General features: G+C 36.5%; 1 protein-coding gene across 3 annotated transcripts in view; it reads right to left on the bottom strand.

The window, feature by feature from the left end:
* LOC131440661 (coiled-coil domain-containing protein 186) overlaps nucleotides 1-18,315 on the bottom strand; it is a 483,734-nt gene extending 465,419 nt beyond the window's left edge. Inside the window, exon 1 of one of the 3 annotated variants that reach the window (XM_058612138.1) lies at nucleotides 18,230-18,315. The gene's annotated coding sequence lies outside the window, so the exon portion shown is untranslated. The remainder of the gene's footprint in view (nucleotides 1-18,229) is intronic. The other 2 variants (XM_058612135.1, XM_058612136.1) reach the window with 2 other exon arrangements.
* Between the last annotated feature and the right edge of the window lie 464 nt (nucleotides 18,316-18,779).

Below are 18,779 nucleotides of genomic sequence, written 5' to 3'. Positions count from 1 at the left end.
ATAAGAGTTATATGGAGGCAGATACATTGACTCAAATTCCATGTATGGGTCCTGAAGATCACGTTTGAAACATTTACAGGACAATGGATCGTGTGAAAGAGTCATCCAGTAAGGATTTACATGAAAAAAATTTCGCCAAGGAAATTTTCATGTTGTCATTAAAATTTATTTGATAAGAGTTATATAGAGGCAGATACATTGACTCAAATTCCATGTATGGGTCCTGAAGATCACGTTTGAAACATTTACAGGACAATGGATCGTGTGAAAGAGTCATCCAGTAAGGATTTACATGAAAAAAAGTTTCGCCAAGGAAATTTTCATGTTGTCATTAAAATTTATTTGATAAGAGTTATATGGAGGCAGATACATTGACTCAAATTCCATGTATGGGTCCTGAAGATCACGTTTGAAACATTTACAGGACAATGGATCGTGTGAAAGAGTCATCCAGTAAGGATTTACATGAAAAAAAGTTTCGCCAAGGAAATTTTCATGTTGTCATTAAAATTTATTTGATAAGAGTTATATGGAGGCAGATACATTGACTCAAATTCCATGTATGGGTCCTGAAGATCACGTTTGAAACATTTACAGGACAATGGATCGTGTGAAAGAGTCATCCAGTAAGGATTTACATGAAAAAAATTTCGCCAAGGAAATTTTCATGTTGTCATTAAAATTTATTTGATAAGAGTTATATGGAGGCAGATACATTGACTCAAATTCCATGTATGGGTCCTGAAGATTACGTTTGAAACATTTACAGGACAATGGATCGTGTGAAAGAGTCATCCAGTAAGGATTTACATGAAAAAAAGTTTCGCCAAGGAAATTTTCATGTTGTCATTAAAATTTATTTGATAAGAGTTATATGGAGGCAGATACATTGACTCAAATTCCATGTATGGGTCCTGAAGATCACGTTTGAAACATTTACAGGACAATGGATCGTGTGAAAGAGTCATCCAGTAAGGAGTTACATGAAAAAAAGTTTCGCCAAGGAAATTTTCATGTTGTCATTAAAATTTATTTGATAAGAGTTATATGGAGGCAGATACATTGACTCAAATTCCATGTATGGGTCCTGAAGATCACGTTTGAAACATTTACAGGACAATGGATCGTGTGAAAGAGTCATCCAGTAAGGATTTACATGAAAAAAATTTCGCCAAGGAAATTTTCATGTTGTCATTAAAATTTATTTGATAAGAGTTATATGGAGGCAGATACATTGACTCAAATTCCATGTATGGGTCCTGAAGATCACGTTTGAAATATTTACAGGACAATGGATCGTGTGAAAGAGTCATCCAGTAAGGATTTACATGAAAAAAAATTCGCCAAGGAAATTTTCATGTTGTCATTAAAATTTATTTGATAAGAGTTATATGGAGGCAGATACATTGACTCAAATTCCATGTATGGGTCCTGAAGATCACGTTTGAAACATTTACAGGACAATGGATCGTGTGAAAGAGTCATCCAGTAAGGATTTACATGAAAAAAAGTTTCGCCAAGGAAATTTTCATGTTGTCATTAAAATTTATTTGATAAGAGTTATATGGAGGCAGATACATTGACTCAAATTCCATGTATGGGTCCTGAAGATCACGTTTGAAACATTTACAGGACAATGGATCGTGTGAAAGAGTCATCCAGTAAGGATTTACATGAAAAAAATTTCGCCAAGGAAATTTTCATGTTGTCACTAAAATTTATTTGATAAGAGTTCTATGGAGGCAGATACATTGACTCAAATTCCATGTATGGGTCCTGCAGATCACGTTTGAAACATTTTCAGGGCAATGGATAGTGTGAAAGAGCCATCCAGTAAGGATTTACATAAAAAAAATTTGCCAAGGAAATTTTCTCGTTGTCATTAAAATTCATTTGATAAGAGTTATATGGGAGCAGATACAATGACTCAAATTCCATGTATGGGTCCTGAAGATTACGTTTGAAACATTTACAGGACAATGGATCGTGTGAAAGAGCCATCCAGTAAGGATTTACATAAAAAAAATTTTGCCAAGGAAATTTTCTCGTTGTCATTAAAATAGATTTGATAAGAGTTATATGGGGACAGATACATTGACTCAAATTCCATGTATGGGTCCTGAAGATCTCGTTTAAAACATTTACAGGACAATGGATCGTGTGAAAGAGTCATCCAGTAAGGAATTACATAAAAAAATTTTGCCAAGGAAATTTTCTCGTTGTCATTAAAATTCATTTGATAAGAGTTATATGGGGGCAGATACATTGACTCAAATTCCATGTATGGGTCCTGAAGATTACGTTTGAAACATTTACAGGACAATGGATCGTGTGAAAGAGCCATCCAGTAAGGATTTACATAAAAAAAATTTTGCCAAGGAAATTTTCTCGTTGTCATTAAAATAGATTTGATAAGAGTTATATGGGGACAGATACATTGACTCAAATTCCATGTATGGGTCCTGAAGATCTCGTTTGAAACATTTACAGGACAATGGATCGTGTGAAAGAGCCATCCATGCGTTTTCATTCTCGGAATATTCTTATCAAAATAAATAATGCAAAAATACATTGTTTTCCATTGCCGTTTCTAGATCGTGTTTTTAAAACATGAATCAACGTCAATCATAGATGTTTTGTGGTTTTAATTGCGCTTAGTGCAAAGCGCAACATAAAAATATCAAAATAATTCAATTTTGATTCCAAATCGTTCAAAAGGAAATGGTTTTGATCACTATTTTGCGCATTCAAAAGAAAGAATAACTTTGTATATGAAATTTAACGAAGAAAAATTTCTTCATTTTGAGAGCAAGAAACTCAAATTTTGACTTGAACTTACTCAAATTTTGAACAAAATAATTTTTTCTTATTTTGAGTAAATCACTCCAGTTTTGATAATATCGTCTCTTAACGCAAAAATGAGTAAATAGCTGGTAACTCAAGTCGAAATCGCCGCGACTATTTTCTTACTCGGCAAGTCAGTTTAGCGTATCATACTTTATATACTTTATATGAATAAAGACATACTTGCTAACTGCAGATATTCTTTCGAACATACAGACCAGCGCTGCCAACTTTATCGATTTCTCGGTATTTATACCGATTTTTGGACTCGATACAGGAAGATATGCTCTCAAAATGCCGATATTTCAATTTTCATACCGATTTTCAGTTTTTGTGTTGGATTCCATAGGGGTAAATCAGCCAGGTCCCCGACCCTTTTTTTAGTCGCAAATTCAGTTTTCGCACTAAATCGATGTTTGGATTTTTCGAGAAATATATTGTACAGCTGGATTTTTTCGCCAAACACACATTTTGGAAAAAAAAAAAACAGTTGACAGCACTGATACAGACTTTTGCAACCCTGTCTGAAGATATTTGTATTTTTTACTTGGCATCTCTGCTGGCAACGCTGCGTGGTCCTGTCGTAAATATTGGCATCGGAGCAGAGATGCCAGGTCTGCAGATTTGTCTGTAAATCTGCAGATTTGGGGTATAGTGCTGCAGACATTTTTCGTTGTGCAGACTTTTGCAGACTTTTGAAATTCTCGCAGACTTTTACAGACTTTTGAAATTCTCGCAGACTTTCCTCTATATTTATAGACTTTTGAAATTTCCGCGAACCATACTTTATAGAGAAATTGCTGCCAGCAAGACATACTTGCTGACTGCAGATTTTTTTTCAGATTTACAGACCCTGTCTGCAGATATTTGAAATTTTTACCTGGCATCTCAGCATCGGAGACTTAATTATTATTATTATTATTATTATTATTATTATTATTATTATTATTACTATTAATATTATTATTGTCATTATTATTATTATTATTAATATTATTATTATTATTATTATTATTATTATTATTATTATTATTATTATTATTATTATTATTATTATTATTATTATTATTATTATTATTATTATTATTATTATTATTATTATTACCGCTATATAATTGCTTGCTGAATTTATCAGTAAACAACAGATATGCCGACATCAGCAGAGACGTTTGCCGAGATTTCGGAATATGCGCTAGCTGTTGCCGAGATTCAGCACGACAGCTGTCATTTATTGCCGCGTTACATTTTCGCTTCGCATTGCGCGATTATTTTCTGATGAAATTCTCGAGTGAAAAAATGGATAATGTTCGAAGAAACGTGGAACCACTTCCAAGTAAAAATATTGAATAAATATAGTGACATGTTTCGCTTTATAAAAAGCGACTTTATCAGATCACATTATAAGGGAAAAACACCCAACACGGGGCTCAAAGTGTCCTCGAGATAAAACTTTGGGTGATATGCGAAAAAATAACCCAATGCATGGACAAATTCAATAGATCCACTTAAGTATATTTTTTGAACATTGCCGTATATGCATCATTAAATATTGAAATTTTTTGTATATTTATTTTAATTTTCATATTTCCAGCTCGACTCAAGGTGGCCGCATCCGGAAACGCCGCTTTTTATTATGCTACATGTTTTAAGGTAGAGGCTTTAAGCACTACTGGCAACAAATTTGAAAGCCTCCTTTAAATGTTAATAAAATGAATTTTTGATCCTGAATGGTGTGTTTATAATGTTTAGAAATTACAAACAAAATTAATTGCCTAGATTTTTAATAACTGATGATTCGGTAATTTGTTTTTTTTTTTCATTTTTTCGTTTTATTTTATTGCCGAATATTCAGTGAACGTTTCACTGAGCAAACAGTAAATCTTATGCTGGCGATTTCGGCAATATTCGACGTTTGTCAAATTTGAGGGTGCCGAGACGCTCAGTTATATTATTTTTGCCTAGATGATTGCTGATTACTCGGCTGTGCGAATCTCGGCATTTATTTGCCGAGACTCAGCTAAAAAAATTAAGTGTGTACGTTTGTTTTAGTTTCAGTTTTATTATAGACCACCCATATGAATCTTGCAGCTACTGAATTTGCTCTGATACACGAGCAAAAACTCTGTTGGGACTGCCAACTTGTTATAAAATCCAGATTTAAATATTGTAACTGACATAAATTGTGTATCTAGAACTAGACCACTACCGAATATGCCCTGACGAAGCTAGAAAAATACGTGATTTGCCAGAAATATTTGGGATTTGCCATACAAATCTGGCAACATGGCAATCAGAGATGCCAGGTCTGCAGATTTGTCTGTACATGCTCTTTGAATCGAGTTGCGATTACTCAAATTCATAAGCTGGAACAGTAAGTCAAAATTTGAGTTGCCAAGGAAATTTTCTCGTTGTCATTAAAATTCATTTGATAAGAGTTATATGGGGGCAGATACAATGACTCAAATTCCATGTATGGGTCCTGAAGATTACGTTTGAAACATTTACAGGACAATGGATCGTGTGAAAGAGTCATCCAGTAAGGAATTACATAAAAAAAATTTTGCCAAGGAAATTTTCTCGTTGTCATTAAAATTCATTTGATAAGAGTTATATGGGGGCAGATACATTGACTCAAATTCCATGTATGGGTCCTGAAGATTACGTTTGAAACATTTACAGGACAATGGATCGTGTGAAAGAGCCATCCAGTAAGGATTTACATGAAAAAAAATTTGCCAAGGAAATTTTCTCGTTGTCATTAAAATTCATTTGATAAGAGTTATATGGAGGCAGATACATTGACTCAAATTCCATGTATGGGTCCTGAAGATCACGTTTGAAACATTTACAGGACAATGGATCATGTGAAAGAGCCATCCAGTAAGGATTTACATGACAAAAAAAATTCGCCATGGAAATTTTCTCGTTGTCATTAAAATTCATTTGATAAGAGATATACGGGGGCAGATACATTGACTCAAATTCCATGTATGGGTCCTGCAGATCACGTTTGAAATATTTTCAGGACAATGGATAGTGTGAAAGAGCCATCCAGTAAGGATATACATGAAAAAAAATTTGGCCAAGGAAATTTTCTCGTTGTCATTAAAATTCATTTGAAAAGAGATATATGTGGGTGGATACAATGACTCAAATTCCATGCATGGGTCCTGAAGATCACGTTTGAAACATTTACAGGACAATGGATCGTGTGAAAGAGCCATCCAGTGAGGATTTACATAAAAAAAATTGCCAAGGAGATATTCTCGTTGTCATTAAAATTCATTTGATAAGAGTTATATGGGGGCAGATACATTGACTCAAATTCCATGTATGGGTCCTGCAGATCACGTTTGAAATATTTTCAGGACAATGGATCGTGTGAAAGAGCCATCCAGTAAGGATTTACATGAAAAAAAATTTGGCCAAGGAAATTTTCTCGTTGTCATTAAAATTCAGTTGATAAGAGATATATGTGGGCGGATACAATGACTCAAATTCCATGTATGGGTCCTGAAGATCACGTTTGAAACATTTACAGGACAATGGATCGTGTGAAAGAGCCATCCAGTAAGGATTTACATGAAAAAAAATTCGCCATTGAAATTTTCTCGTTGTCATTAAAATGCATTTGATAAGAGTTATATGGGGCAGATACATTGACTCAAATTCCATGTATGGGTCCTGAAGATCACGTTTGGAGCATTTACAGGACAATGGATCGTGTGAAAGAGCCATCCAGTAAGGATTAACATAATATAAATTTTTCCAAGGAAATTTTCTCGGTGACATTAAAATAGATTCGATAAGAGTTATATGGGGGCAGATACATTGACTCAAATTTCATGTATGGGTCCTGAAGATCACGTTTAAACCATTTACAGGACAATGGATCGTGTGAAAGAGCCATCCAGTAAGGATTTACATAAAAAAAATTTGCCAAGGAAATTTTCTCGTTGTCATTAAAATTCATTTGATAAGAGTTATATGGGGGCAGATACAATGACTCAAATTCCATGTATGGGTCCTGAAGATCTTGTTTGGAACATTTACAGGACAATGGATCGTGTGAAAGAGCCATTCAGTAAGGATTTACATGAAAAAAAAATTCGCCATGGAAATTTTCTCGTTGTCATTAAAATTCATTTGATAAGAGATATATGGGGGCAGATACAATGACCCAAATTCCATGTATGGGTCCTGAAGATCACGTTTGATACATTTACAGGACAATGGATCGTGTGAAAGAGCCATCCAGTAAGGATTTACATAGAAAAAATTTTGCCAAGGAAATTTTCTCGTTGTCATTAAAATTCATTTGATAAGAGTTATATGGGGGCAGATACAATGACTCAAATTCCATGTATGGGTCCTGAAGATCACGTTTGAAACATTTACAGGACAATGGATCGTGTGAAGGTGTCATCCAGTAAGGATTTACATGAAAAAAATTTCGCCAAGGAAATTTTCTCGTTGTCATTAAAATTCATTTGATAAGAGTTATATGGAGGCAGATACATTGACTCAAATTCCATGTATGGGTCCTGAAGATCACGTTTGAAACATTTACAGGACAATGGATCGTTTGAAAGAGTCATCCAGTAAGGATTTACATGAAAAAAATTTCGCCAAGGAAATTTTCATGTTGTCATTAAAATTTATTTGATAAGAGTTATATAGAGGCAGATACATTGACTCAAATTCCATGTATGGGTCCTGAAGATCACGTTTGAAACATTTACAGGACAATGGATCATGTGAAAGAGCCATCCAGTAAGGATTTACATGAAAAAATAATTCGCCATGGAAATTTTCTCGTTGTCATTAAAATTCATTTGATAAGAAATATATGGGGGCAGATAAAATGACTCAAATTCCAGGTATGGGTCCTGAAGATCTCGTTTGAAACATTTACAGGACAATGGATCGTGTGAAAGAGTCATCCAGTAAGGATTTACATGAATAAAAATTCGCCATGGAAATTTTCTCGTTGTCATTAAAATTCATTTGATAAGAGTTATATGGGGGCAGATGCAATGACTCAAATTCCATGTATGGGTCCTGAATATCACGTTTGAAACATTTACAGGACAATGGATCGTGTGAAAGAGCCATCCAGTGAGGATTTACATAAAAAAAATTTGCCAAGGAGATATTCTCGTTGTCATTAAAATTCATTTGATAAGAGTTATATGGGGGCAGATACATTGACTCAAATTCCATGTATGGGTCCTGAAGATCACGTTTGAAATATTTTCAGGACAATGGATAGTGTGAAAGAGCCATCCAGTAAGGATTTACATGAAAAAAAATTTGGCCAAGGAAATTTTCTCGTTGTCATTAAAATTCATTTGATAAGAGATATACGGGGGCAGATACTGTTTTATTTCATATATATAAGTATATATCTTTATTCAGTTCAAATAAATCTTTATTCACATTCCGATCTGCGCACTGCAGCGTATCTTTACACACTCCAAAACTAAACTCTTTATATCTAGTGTATGAGTATCCGAGGGGTGTGCATATATTGCAACATCCTCCTCACTTTGAAAAGAAATCAAAAATCTAAAACAAAATCTTTCAGTTTATTCGGGATTCGAGTTTCCCTTTTTGGTCGGGCAGTCGGAGCAGCAACTGTGGGTGTTGTAACTATCGTAGCAGGCAACGAATCTTTTTTTTCACTCTGCGTGCCTTGACATTCATTAGCTGTTGGAATCGGAGCCGGAGTCGTCACAAACGGATAACTGTCCTCTGAAGATTCTGGTAACTTGTCAGGAACTGTTGATCTACGAAAAACTGATTGCGTGGTTTGTTCTTTACGTGGCTTTAAGTGAACCAGGCTCCGACGATATTCTTTACCATTTACATCTACCAGGTATGAACGTTCATTAAGCCGATCGGAAATCCTTCCTTGAGTCCATACTTTTGATGTTTCTGGAGTCAGCTGCACATATACTGGTGAACCTGTCTGAAGATCTGGTAGGTTTTTTGTTTTCTTATCATAGCTACATTTGAACTTTCTACGATTTTTTTCGATTGCTTCAGGAACACCTTCGATGATCCTTGGAATAAATTTTTCTGCAGAACTTGGAATGCTGCATCGCGTAGAACGCGAGAACAAGCGAGATGCTGGACTTGAGCCAATTTTATTTGGAATATTTCGCCAATGCAACAACGCGTACCAGAAGTCTGTTCCTGTTTCTTTAGCTTTAGTTAACAGACGCTTAGCTATTTTTACTGCTGCTTCAGATTTACCATTTGCTTGTTGGTGGTGTGGTGCGGAAGATACATGTTCGAAGTCCCAATTTCGGGCGAAGTTGATCATTTCCTTGTTTTTGAAGTTCGTCGCATTATCCGTCAATACTAATTGTGGCTTTCCATGCCGTGCGAAATTTTCTTTGCAAGCTGATACTACCGACTGTGGAGTAAGATCTTTCAAAATGTTAACTTCGAAAAAGTCAGAGTAGTGGTCAACTGTCACCAAAAAGTTTCTTTTAGACCCGCAATATTCTGAGAAGAATACGTCCATAGAAATCATCTGGAACGGATGCACGGGAATTTTGTGGCTCATCATCGGTGGATTTGCTTGAGAAGCAGCATACTTGGCACAGACCTGGCAATTTTTCACTATATCCTTTATCTGGGAGGACATACCAGGCCAGAACAGGTTTGCTCGAGCCAGTTTCAACGTTGCTTCAATCCCATTATGGCTGAGATGACAGCTGTCGATCAACTTGCGACGAAGAGAATGTGGAACTACTATACGGTCACCTCGGAAAATGAGTCCGTTTTGTGTGGACAACTCATGGCGGTAGTTGTAATAAATACTGACACTATCAGGAACACGATCTGCTGTTAAAGGCCAGCCATGCTTCACATAGTCAATGACGAGCTGCATCGATTGATCTTTGTCCGTTTCCTGAATTACTTCGCTCAGCCTACTGTCTGAAATGTTCAAGAAATGACTCATTTCAATATTCTCAATATCATCGAAAACCTTATAGATATTGAACTTTGTATAGCCTTGCTTTTCTGGATCTGAAGCTAGCGGTGCCCGAGACAATGCATCAGCAACAACGTTATCTTTTCCGGTAACGAATTCAATTGATAAGGCATATCGTTGAAGATTCAGCAGCATGTGCTGAAGCCTTCTGGGTGCGGATAGTAATGGTTTATTGAAAATGTTTATGAGTGGCTTATGATCGGTTTTTATAGTCACTTTCGGGTTACCCACAATCAATTGATCGAAACGCACACAAGCAAACAATATTGCCAGTAGCTCTTTTTCAATTTGGGCATAGTTTCTTTCCGTAGCAGTTAAGGTGCGAGATGCATATCCAACTACTCCGTTTGCTTGGTACACTACCACTCCTAAGCCGAAACAACTTGCGTCACATTCGATACTAATTGGTAGATTTACGTTGTAATAACGAAGAGTAGCAGTATCCGAGACGAGAGCTTTCACATGGCTAAATTCTTCAGCTTCAACCGTTGTCCACTTCCATGACGCCGATTCACTGATGAGCTTCCTCAAGTTTGTTAAGTTCGCGCTTAAATTAGGAATAAATCTGCTAAGGTAATTCACCATTCCAATAAAACGATGAACTTCCTTCTTGTTTGTGGGAGCTGGATAATTACGAATTGTCAAAATTTTTTCCTCATCCGGTTGAAGTCCTTTGTCCGTCAGCTTATGTCCGTAAAACTTGATAGTGGATTGGCACAGTTTCAACTTTTCGCGGTTTAATTTGACATTATGCTGTTCCAAGCGGTGTAAAAGGTTTTCAAGACATTCATTATGTCTAATCAAAGCTTCTTCCAAAGAATCTCCTACGCCATAGATCAGAAGATCATCCGCCAGGCATTCCACCCCAGCCAGGCCTTGAATCACTTCCTGTAACTTCATTTGAAATATTTCGGGGGCAGATGAGATGCCGAATGGTAATCTAGTCCATCGATATCTTCCAAAGGGGGTCCAGAAAGTAGTTAATTTGCTGCTTGGTTCGTCCAGCACGACATGCCAAAATCCCTTTTTAGTATCTACTGTAGAAAAAATTTTGGCCTTACCTAGTTCTGGTAGAATTTCATCTATGGTAGCGAATTGAAGATTAGGCCTTTTTAAGGCTTTATTGAGCGGTACGGGATCTAAACAAATCCTGATTTTCTTACTAACGTGATCCCCGCGTTGCACGATCACTAGGTTGCTGACCCAATCCGTGTGTGTTGTTACTTTTGTAATAATATTTTCTTTTTCAAGTACTTCGAGCTCCTTTTTTAACTTATTGCGCAAAGCAATTGGTACACGTCGGGGTGTTTGTATACATGGACATATTGAATTATCAACTTCCAAGGAAACTTCCCCTTCTAATTTGCCATATCCATGGAATAGGTTTTTGTGACTATGAATTATTCTCTCAGCTTTGATTCTATATATTTTGATTAACGATTCCGACTCTGTTGTATTATTTACATTTCCAAACGAAACCGTATTACAAAATTTTACGAATCCTAGTACTCGTGATGCCTTTGCTGATAACAGGGGACGGTGGTCTCCTTTCACTACCTGCAGCACAAGTAGATACTTTGTACCTTTGCTTCGACATGGAACCTTCACTTGTCCTAGAACCTCGATGGGATTTCCTCCGAAACTTTGAAGTTTGAATTTAGATGGCATAATGATTGGTTGACCTTTCGTCCACTTGAGTAAACATGTATAACCAATCAAGCTCGTGTTTGCCCCTGTGTCGAGTTCACAGATTACAGTTTTCCATTGATTGTCGAAATTTAAATCCAACTCGGCTAACACACTTCCGTTATTGTGGGAGTTGTCGAAGATCTTACCAATCTCATACTCGGTATCACTTTCTTCTGATGACGCCTCGTTGTGAGACGAAAGAGTAGATTCGCTGGTTTCATCTTTGATCTCTTTGATTCGTCTAGAGCTCATTTTTTTATCAGGCATCTTGCAGACTTTCTCAAAGTGGTTTTTTCCTTTGCATCGGTAGCATCGCTTTCCAAATGCCGGGCAGGTACCTTTTACAAAATCATGGCAATCACCACAGAATTTGCAACGTGGTTTATTCAACCTTGGATGAAATTTGGATTTAGTAACTTTGTTGACTTCTGACTCAGGTGCTGGTATCGCAAGATCCTGATGTTTGGCTGTAATTTCTTCTGCTCGGCACATGTCTACAGCTTTTGCCAATGAAATATCCGTTATACCCAGCAGTTTGGATCGCATATGAGGCCACTTGTTAGCCGTAACGAGTTTGTAAGTAATAAGTTCGTCTTTCAAAGCACCAAGTTTCGCTATCTTAGCCAACGTTTTGAGGCGAGTTGTGTAATCGTCAACCGACTCTCGAGATGATTGGGAGGACGTAAAAAATTCCATCCGATCAATTATTACGTTTCGCTTCGGGACAACTTTTTCTCTTATTGCTTTCAATGCAGCTTCTGCCGTTAGTCGTTCATCATTTGTCAGTTCGAAGTTATAAAATTTTTTTCGTGCTGGTTCTCCGATCACCGAAAGCAGAAAACTAACCTTTTGTGTATTGTCAGTTTCTGGCCACTGATCCATTTTCATAGCTTTAGTGTAGTCTTTCCAGCTCTTTTCAAAGAAATCAAAATTTTCTTCCATGTCACCGTCAAGCACTAACGGGGAAGGTAACGGAACGGGTGGCAGAGGAACAGGTGGTGGCATATGAACTGGTATATTTGCCACGGATTCCCTCGTTACCTTGCTCACTCCTTGTAGCAATTGTTGCATCATTTTAGTCTGATGCTCCATGAACAAGTTGAATTGTTGCGGATCCATATTTATGAGGATTTTTTCACTTTAACGATTCTCAAAATGGCGGCACACCGTCGCTATTTCACTGTGTCTTTATTATGTTACGTCTTTGAATTCCGCGATATGAACAAATGACGCCGGAAAAGGTTTCAAGTATCCACGAACACTTCTGACACCATGTTTTATTTCATATATATAAGTATATATCTTTATTCAGTTCAAATAAATCTTTATTCACATTCCGATCTGCGCACTGCAGCGTATCTTTACACACTCCAAAACTAAACTCTTTATATCTAGTGTATGAGTATCCGAGGGGTGTGCATATATTGCAACAGATACAATAACTCAAATTCCATGTATGGGTCCTGAAAATCACGTTTGAAACATTTACAGGACAATGGATCGTGTGAAAGAGCCATCCAGTGAGGATTTACATAAAAAAAATTTGCCAAGGAGATATTCTCGTTGTCATTAAAATTCATTTGATAAGAGTTATATGGGGGCAGATACATTGACTCAAATTCCATGTATGGGTCCTGAAGATCACGTTTGAAATATTTTCAGGACAATGGATAGTGTGAAAGAGCCATCCAGTAAGGATTTACATGAAAAAAAATTTGGCCAAGGAAATTTTCTCGTTGTCATTAAAATTCATTTGATAAGAGATATACGGGGCCAGATACAATGACTCAAATTCCATGTATGGGTCCTGAAGATCACGTTTGAAACATTTACAGGACAATGGATCGTGTGAAAGAGCCATCCAGTAAGGATTTACATAAAAAAAATTGCCAAGGAAATTTTCTCGTTGTCATTAAAATTCATTTGATAAGAGTTATATGGGGGCAGATACAATCACTCAAATTCCATGTATGGGTCCTGAAGATCTTGTTTGGAACATTTACAGGACAATGGATCGTGTGAAAGAGCCATCCAGTAAGGATTTACATGAAAAAAAAATTCGCCATGGAAATTTTCTCGTTGTCATTAAAATTCATTTGATAAGAGATATACGGGGGCAGATACAATGACTCAAATTCCATGTATGGGTCCTGAAGATCACGTTTGAAGCATTTACAGGACAATGGATCGTGTGAAAGAGCCATCCAGTAAGGATTTACATAGAAAAAATTTTGCCAAGGAAATTTTCTCGTTGTCATTAAAATTCATTTGATAAGAGTTATATGGGGGCAGATACAATGACTCAAATTCCATGTATGGGTCCTGAAGATCACGTTTGAAACATTTACAGGACAATGGATCGTGTGAAGGAGTCATCCAGTAAGGATTTACATGAAAAAATTTCGCCAAGGAAATTTTCTCGTTGTCATTAAAATTCATTTGATAAGAGTTATATGGAGGCAGATACATTGACTCAAATTCCATGTATGGGTCCTGAAGATCACGTTTGAAACATTTACAGGACAATGGATCGTTTGAAAGAGTCATCCAGTAAGGATTTACATGAAAAAATTTTCGCCAAGGAAATTTTCATGTTGTCATTAAAATGCATTTGATAAGAGTTATATGGAGGCAGATCCATTGACTCAAATTCCATGTATGGGTCCTGAAGATCACGTTTGAAACATTTACAGGACAATGGATCGTGTGAAAGAGCCATCCAGTAAGGATTTACATAAAAAAAATTTGCCAAGGAGATATTCTCGTTGTCATTAAAATTCATTTGATAAGAGTTATATGGGGGCAGATACAATGACTCAAATTCCATGTATGGGTCCTGAAGATCACGTTTGAAACATTTACAGGACAATGGATCGTGCGAAAGAGTCATCCAGTAAGGATTTACATGAAAAAAATTTCGCCAAGGAAATTTTCATGTTGTCATTAAAATTTGTTTGATAAGAGTTATATGGAGGCAGATACATTGACTCAAATTCCATGTATGGGTCCTGAAGATCACGTTTGAAACATTTACAGGACAATGGATCGTGTGAAAGAGTCATCCAGTAAGGATTTACATGAAAAAAATTTCGCCAAGGAAATTTTCAGGTTTTCATTAAAATTTATTTGATAAGAGTTATATGGAGGCAGATACATTGACTCAAATTCCATGTATGGGTCCTGAAGATCACGTTTGAAATATTTACAGGACAATGGATCGTGTGAAAGAGTCATCCAGTAAGGATTTACATGAAAAAAATTTCGCCAAGGAAATTTTCATGTTGTCATTAAAATTTATTTGATAAGAGTTATCTGGAGGCAGATACATTGACTCAAATTCCATGTATGGGTCCTGAAGATCACGTTTGAAATATTTACAGGACAATGGATCGTGTGAAAGAGCCATCCAGTAAGGATTTACATGAAAAAATAATTCGCCATGGAAATTTTCTCGTTGTCATTAAAATTCATTTGATAAGAAATATATGGGGGCAGATACAATGACTCATATTCCAGGTATGGGTCCTGAAGATCTCGTTTGAAACATTTACAGGACAATGGATCGTGTGAAAGAGTCATCCAGTAAGGATTTACATGAATAAAATTTCGCCATGGAAATTTTCTCGTTGTCATTAAAATTCATTTGATAAGAGATATATGGGGGCAGATACATTGACTCAAATTCCATGTATGGGTCCTGAAGATCACGTTTGAAATATTTTCAGGACAATGGATAGTGTGAAAGAGCCATCCAGTGAATATTTACATAAAAAAAAATTGCCAAGGAGATATTCTCGTTGTCATTAAAATTCATTTGATAAGAGTTATATGGGGGCAGATACATTGACTCAAATTCCATGTATGGGTCCTGAAGATCACGTTTGAAATATTTTCAGGACAATGGATAGTGTGAAAGAGCCATCCCGTAAGGATTTACATGAAAAAAAATTTGGCCAAGGAAATTTTCTCGTTGTCATTAAAATTCATTTGATAAGAGATATACGGGGGCAGATACAATGGGGGCGGCCCGTTTGGCATAAGGTCATTTGGCATAATACCGTTTGGCATGACGCTGTTTGGCATAATGGTTATTTGGCATAACAGTTATTTGGCATAATGGTCTTTTGGCATAATGGTCATTTGGCATAATGCCATTTGGCATAATAATAATGGGATTTGCAATATTTTAATCTAATGAAAATTGTCGTATGTGTTTCGATCGATTGATGTTGTGCAAGGGAAACTCCAACGAAATATGTGAAACCTTTTTATATAAGCAACTCACTTAGTGCCAGCACAATATTCTGTTCGTCATAGATGATTCAGGTCGAGACGGCCGAAGGCCGCGAGTGCGCCGACGACCCGCCGTCGGAAGCGCCGGCCACTGCGGGGGGGCAGCGCCCCCGCAGAAATCACCTCTGTCTAGTTGCGGGCGTTTGCCCGGATTACCCAAAGCTAGGAGCTATCCCTCAGTCAAGTCCGAACGAGCGGCAGCGAGGTCGGACACCAGGTCATTAAAAACGATGCGGCGTAGCCGCATTAGACTTTTCAAAATTGCACTAAATTAGAACAATTTCTATTAAGCAGCATGTTCATCTGTTATGCCAAATGACTGTTATGCCAAATGACCATTATGCCAAATGACCATTATGCCAAATAACCATTATGCCAAATAACCATTATGCCAAATGGCGTTATGCCAAACGGTATTATGCCAAACGACTTTATGCCAAACGTGGTAGCCCCGATACAATGACTCAAATTCCATGTATGGGTCCTGAAGATCACGTTTGAAACATTTACAGGACAATGGATCGTGTGAAAGAGCCATCCAGTAAGGATTTACATAGAAAAAATTTTGCCAAGGAAATTTTCTCGTTGTCATTAAAATTCATTTGATAAGAGTTATATGGGGGCAGATACAATGACTCAAATTCCATGTATGGGTCCTGAAGATCACGTTTGAAATATTTACAGGACAATGGATCATGTGAAAGAGCCATCCAGTAAGGATTTACATAAAAAAAATTGCCAAGGAAATTTTCTCGTTGTCATTAAAATTCATTTGATAAGAGTTATATGGGGGCAGATACAATCACTCAAATTCCATGTATGGGTCCTGAAGGTCTTGTTTGGAACATTTACAGGACAATGGATCGTGTGAAAGAGCCATCCAGTAAGGATTTACATGAAAAAAAAAATCGCCATGGAAATTTTCTCGTTGCCATTAGAATTCATTTGATAAGAGATATACGGGGGCAGATACAATGACTCAAATTCTATGTATGGGTCCTGAAGATCACGTTTGAAACATTTACAGGACAATGGATCGTGTGAAAGAGCCATCCAGTAAGGATTTACATAGAAAAAATTTTGCCAAGGAAATTTTCTCGTTGTCATTAAAATTCATTTGATAAGAGTTATATGGGGGCAGATACAATGACTCAAATTCCATGTATGGGTCCTGAAGATCACGTTTGAAATATTTACAGGACAATGGATCATGTGAAAGAGCCATCCAGTAAGGATTTACATGAAAAAAAATTCGCCATGGAAATTTTCTCGTTGTCATTAAAATTTATTTGATAAGAGATATATGGGGGCAGATACAATGACTCAAATTCCATGTATGGGTCCTGAAAATCACGTTTGAAACATTTTCAGGGCAATGGATAGTGTGAAAGAGCCATCCAGTAAGGATTTACATAAAAAAAATTTTGCCAAGGAAATTTTCTCGTTGTCATTAAAATTCATTTGATAAGAGTTATATGGGGGCAGATACAATGACTCAAATTCCATGTATGGGTCCTGAAGATTACGTTTGAAACATTTACAGGACAATGGATCGTGTGAAAGAGCCATCCAGTAAGGATTTACATAAAAAAAATTTTGCTAAGGAAATTTTCTCGTTTTCATTAAAATAGATTTGATAAGAGTTATATGGGGACAGATACATTGACTCAAATTCCATGTATGGGTCCTGAAGATCTCGTTTGAAACATTTACAGGACAATGGATCGTGTGAAAGAGCCATCCATGCGTTTTCATTCTCGGTATATTCTTATCAAAATAAATAATGCAAAAATACATTGTTTTCCATTGCCGTTTCTAGATCGTGTTTTTAAAACATGAATCAACGTCAATCGTAGATGTTTTGTGGTTTTAATTGCGCTTAGTGAAAAGCGCAACATAAAAATATCAAAATAATTCAATTTTGACTCCAAATCGTTCAAAAGGAAATGGTTTTGATCACTATTTTGCGCATTCAAAAGAAAGAATAACTTTGTATATGAAATTTAACGAAGCAAAATTTCTTCATTTTGAGAGCAAGAAACTCAAATTTTGACTTGAACTTACTCAAATTTTGAACAAAATAATTTTTTCTTATTTTGAGTAAATCACTCCAGTTTTGATAATATCGTCCCTTAACGCAAAAATGAGTAGATAGCTGGTAACTCAAGTCGAAATCGCCGCGACTATTTTATTACTCGGCAAGTCAGTTTAGCGTATCATACTTTATATACTTTATATAAATAGAGACATACTTGCTAACTGCAGATATTCTTTCGAACATACAGACCAGCGCTGCCAACTTTATCGATTTCTCGGTATTTATACCGATTTTTGGACTCGATACAGGAAGATATGCTCTCAAAATGCCGATATTTCAATTTTCATACAGGTAAATACCGATTTTCAGTTTTTGTGTTGGATTCCATAGGGGTAAATCAGCCAGGTCCCCGACCCTTTTTTTTAGTCGCAAATTCAGTTTTCGCACTAAATCGATGTTTGGATTTTTCGAGAAATATATTGTACAGCTGGATTATTTTGCCAAACACACATTTTGGAAAAAAAAACAGTTGACAGCACTGATACAGACTTTTGCAACCCTGTCTGAAGATATTTGTATTTTTTACTTGGCATCTCTGCTGGCAACGCTGCGTGGTCCTGTCGTAAATATTGGCATCGGAGCAGAGATGCCAGGTCTGCAGATTTGTCTGTAAATCTGCAGATTTGGGGTATAGTGCTGCAGACATTTTCCGTTGTGCAGACTTTTGAAATTCTCGCAGACTTTTACAGACTTTTGAAATTCTCGCAGACTTTCCTCTATATTTATAGACTTTTGAAATTTCCGCGAACCATACTTTATAGAGAAATTGCTGCCAGCAAGACATACTTGCTGACTGCAGATTTTTTTTTCAGATTTACAGACCCTGTCTGCAGATATTTGAAATTTTTA

The sequence above is a fragment of the Malaya genurostris genome, chromosome 1 (genome assembly GCF_030247185.1).
Source record: "Malaya genurostris strain Urasoe2022 chromosome 1, Malgen_1.1, whole genome shotgun sequence".
NCBI lineage: Eukaryota > Metazoa > Arthropoda > Insecta > Diptera > Culicidae > Malaya > Malaya genurostris.
The sequence above is the reverse complement of the archived record's forward strand: the minus strand, read 5'-3'. Positions and strand labels throughout refer to the sequence as shown.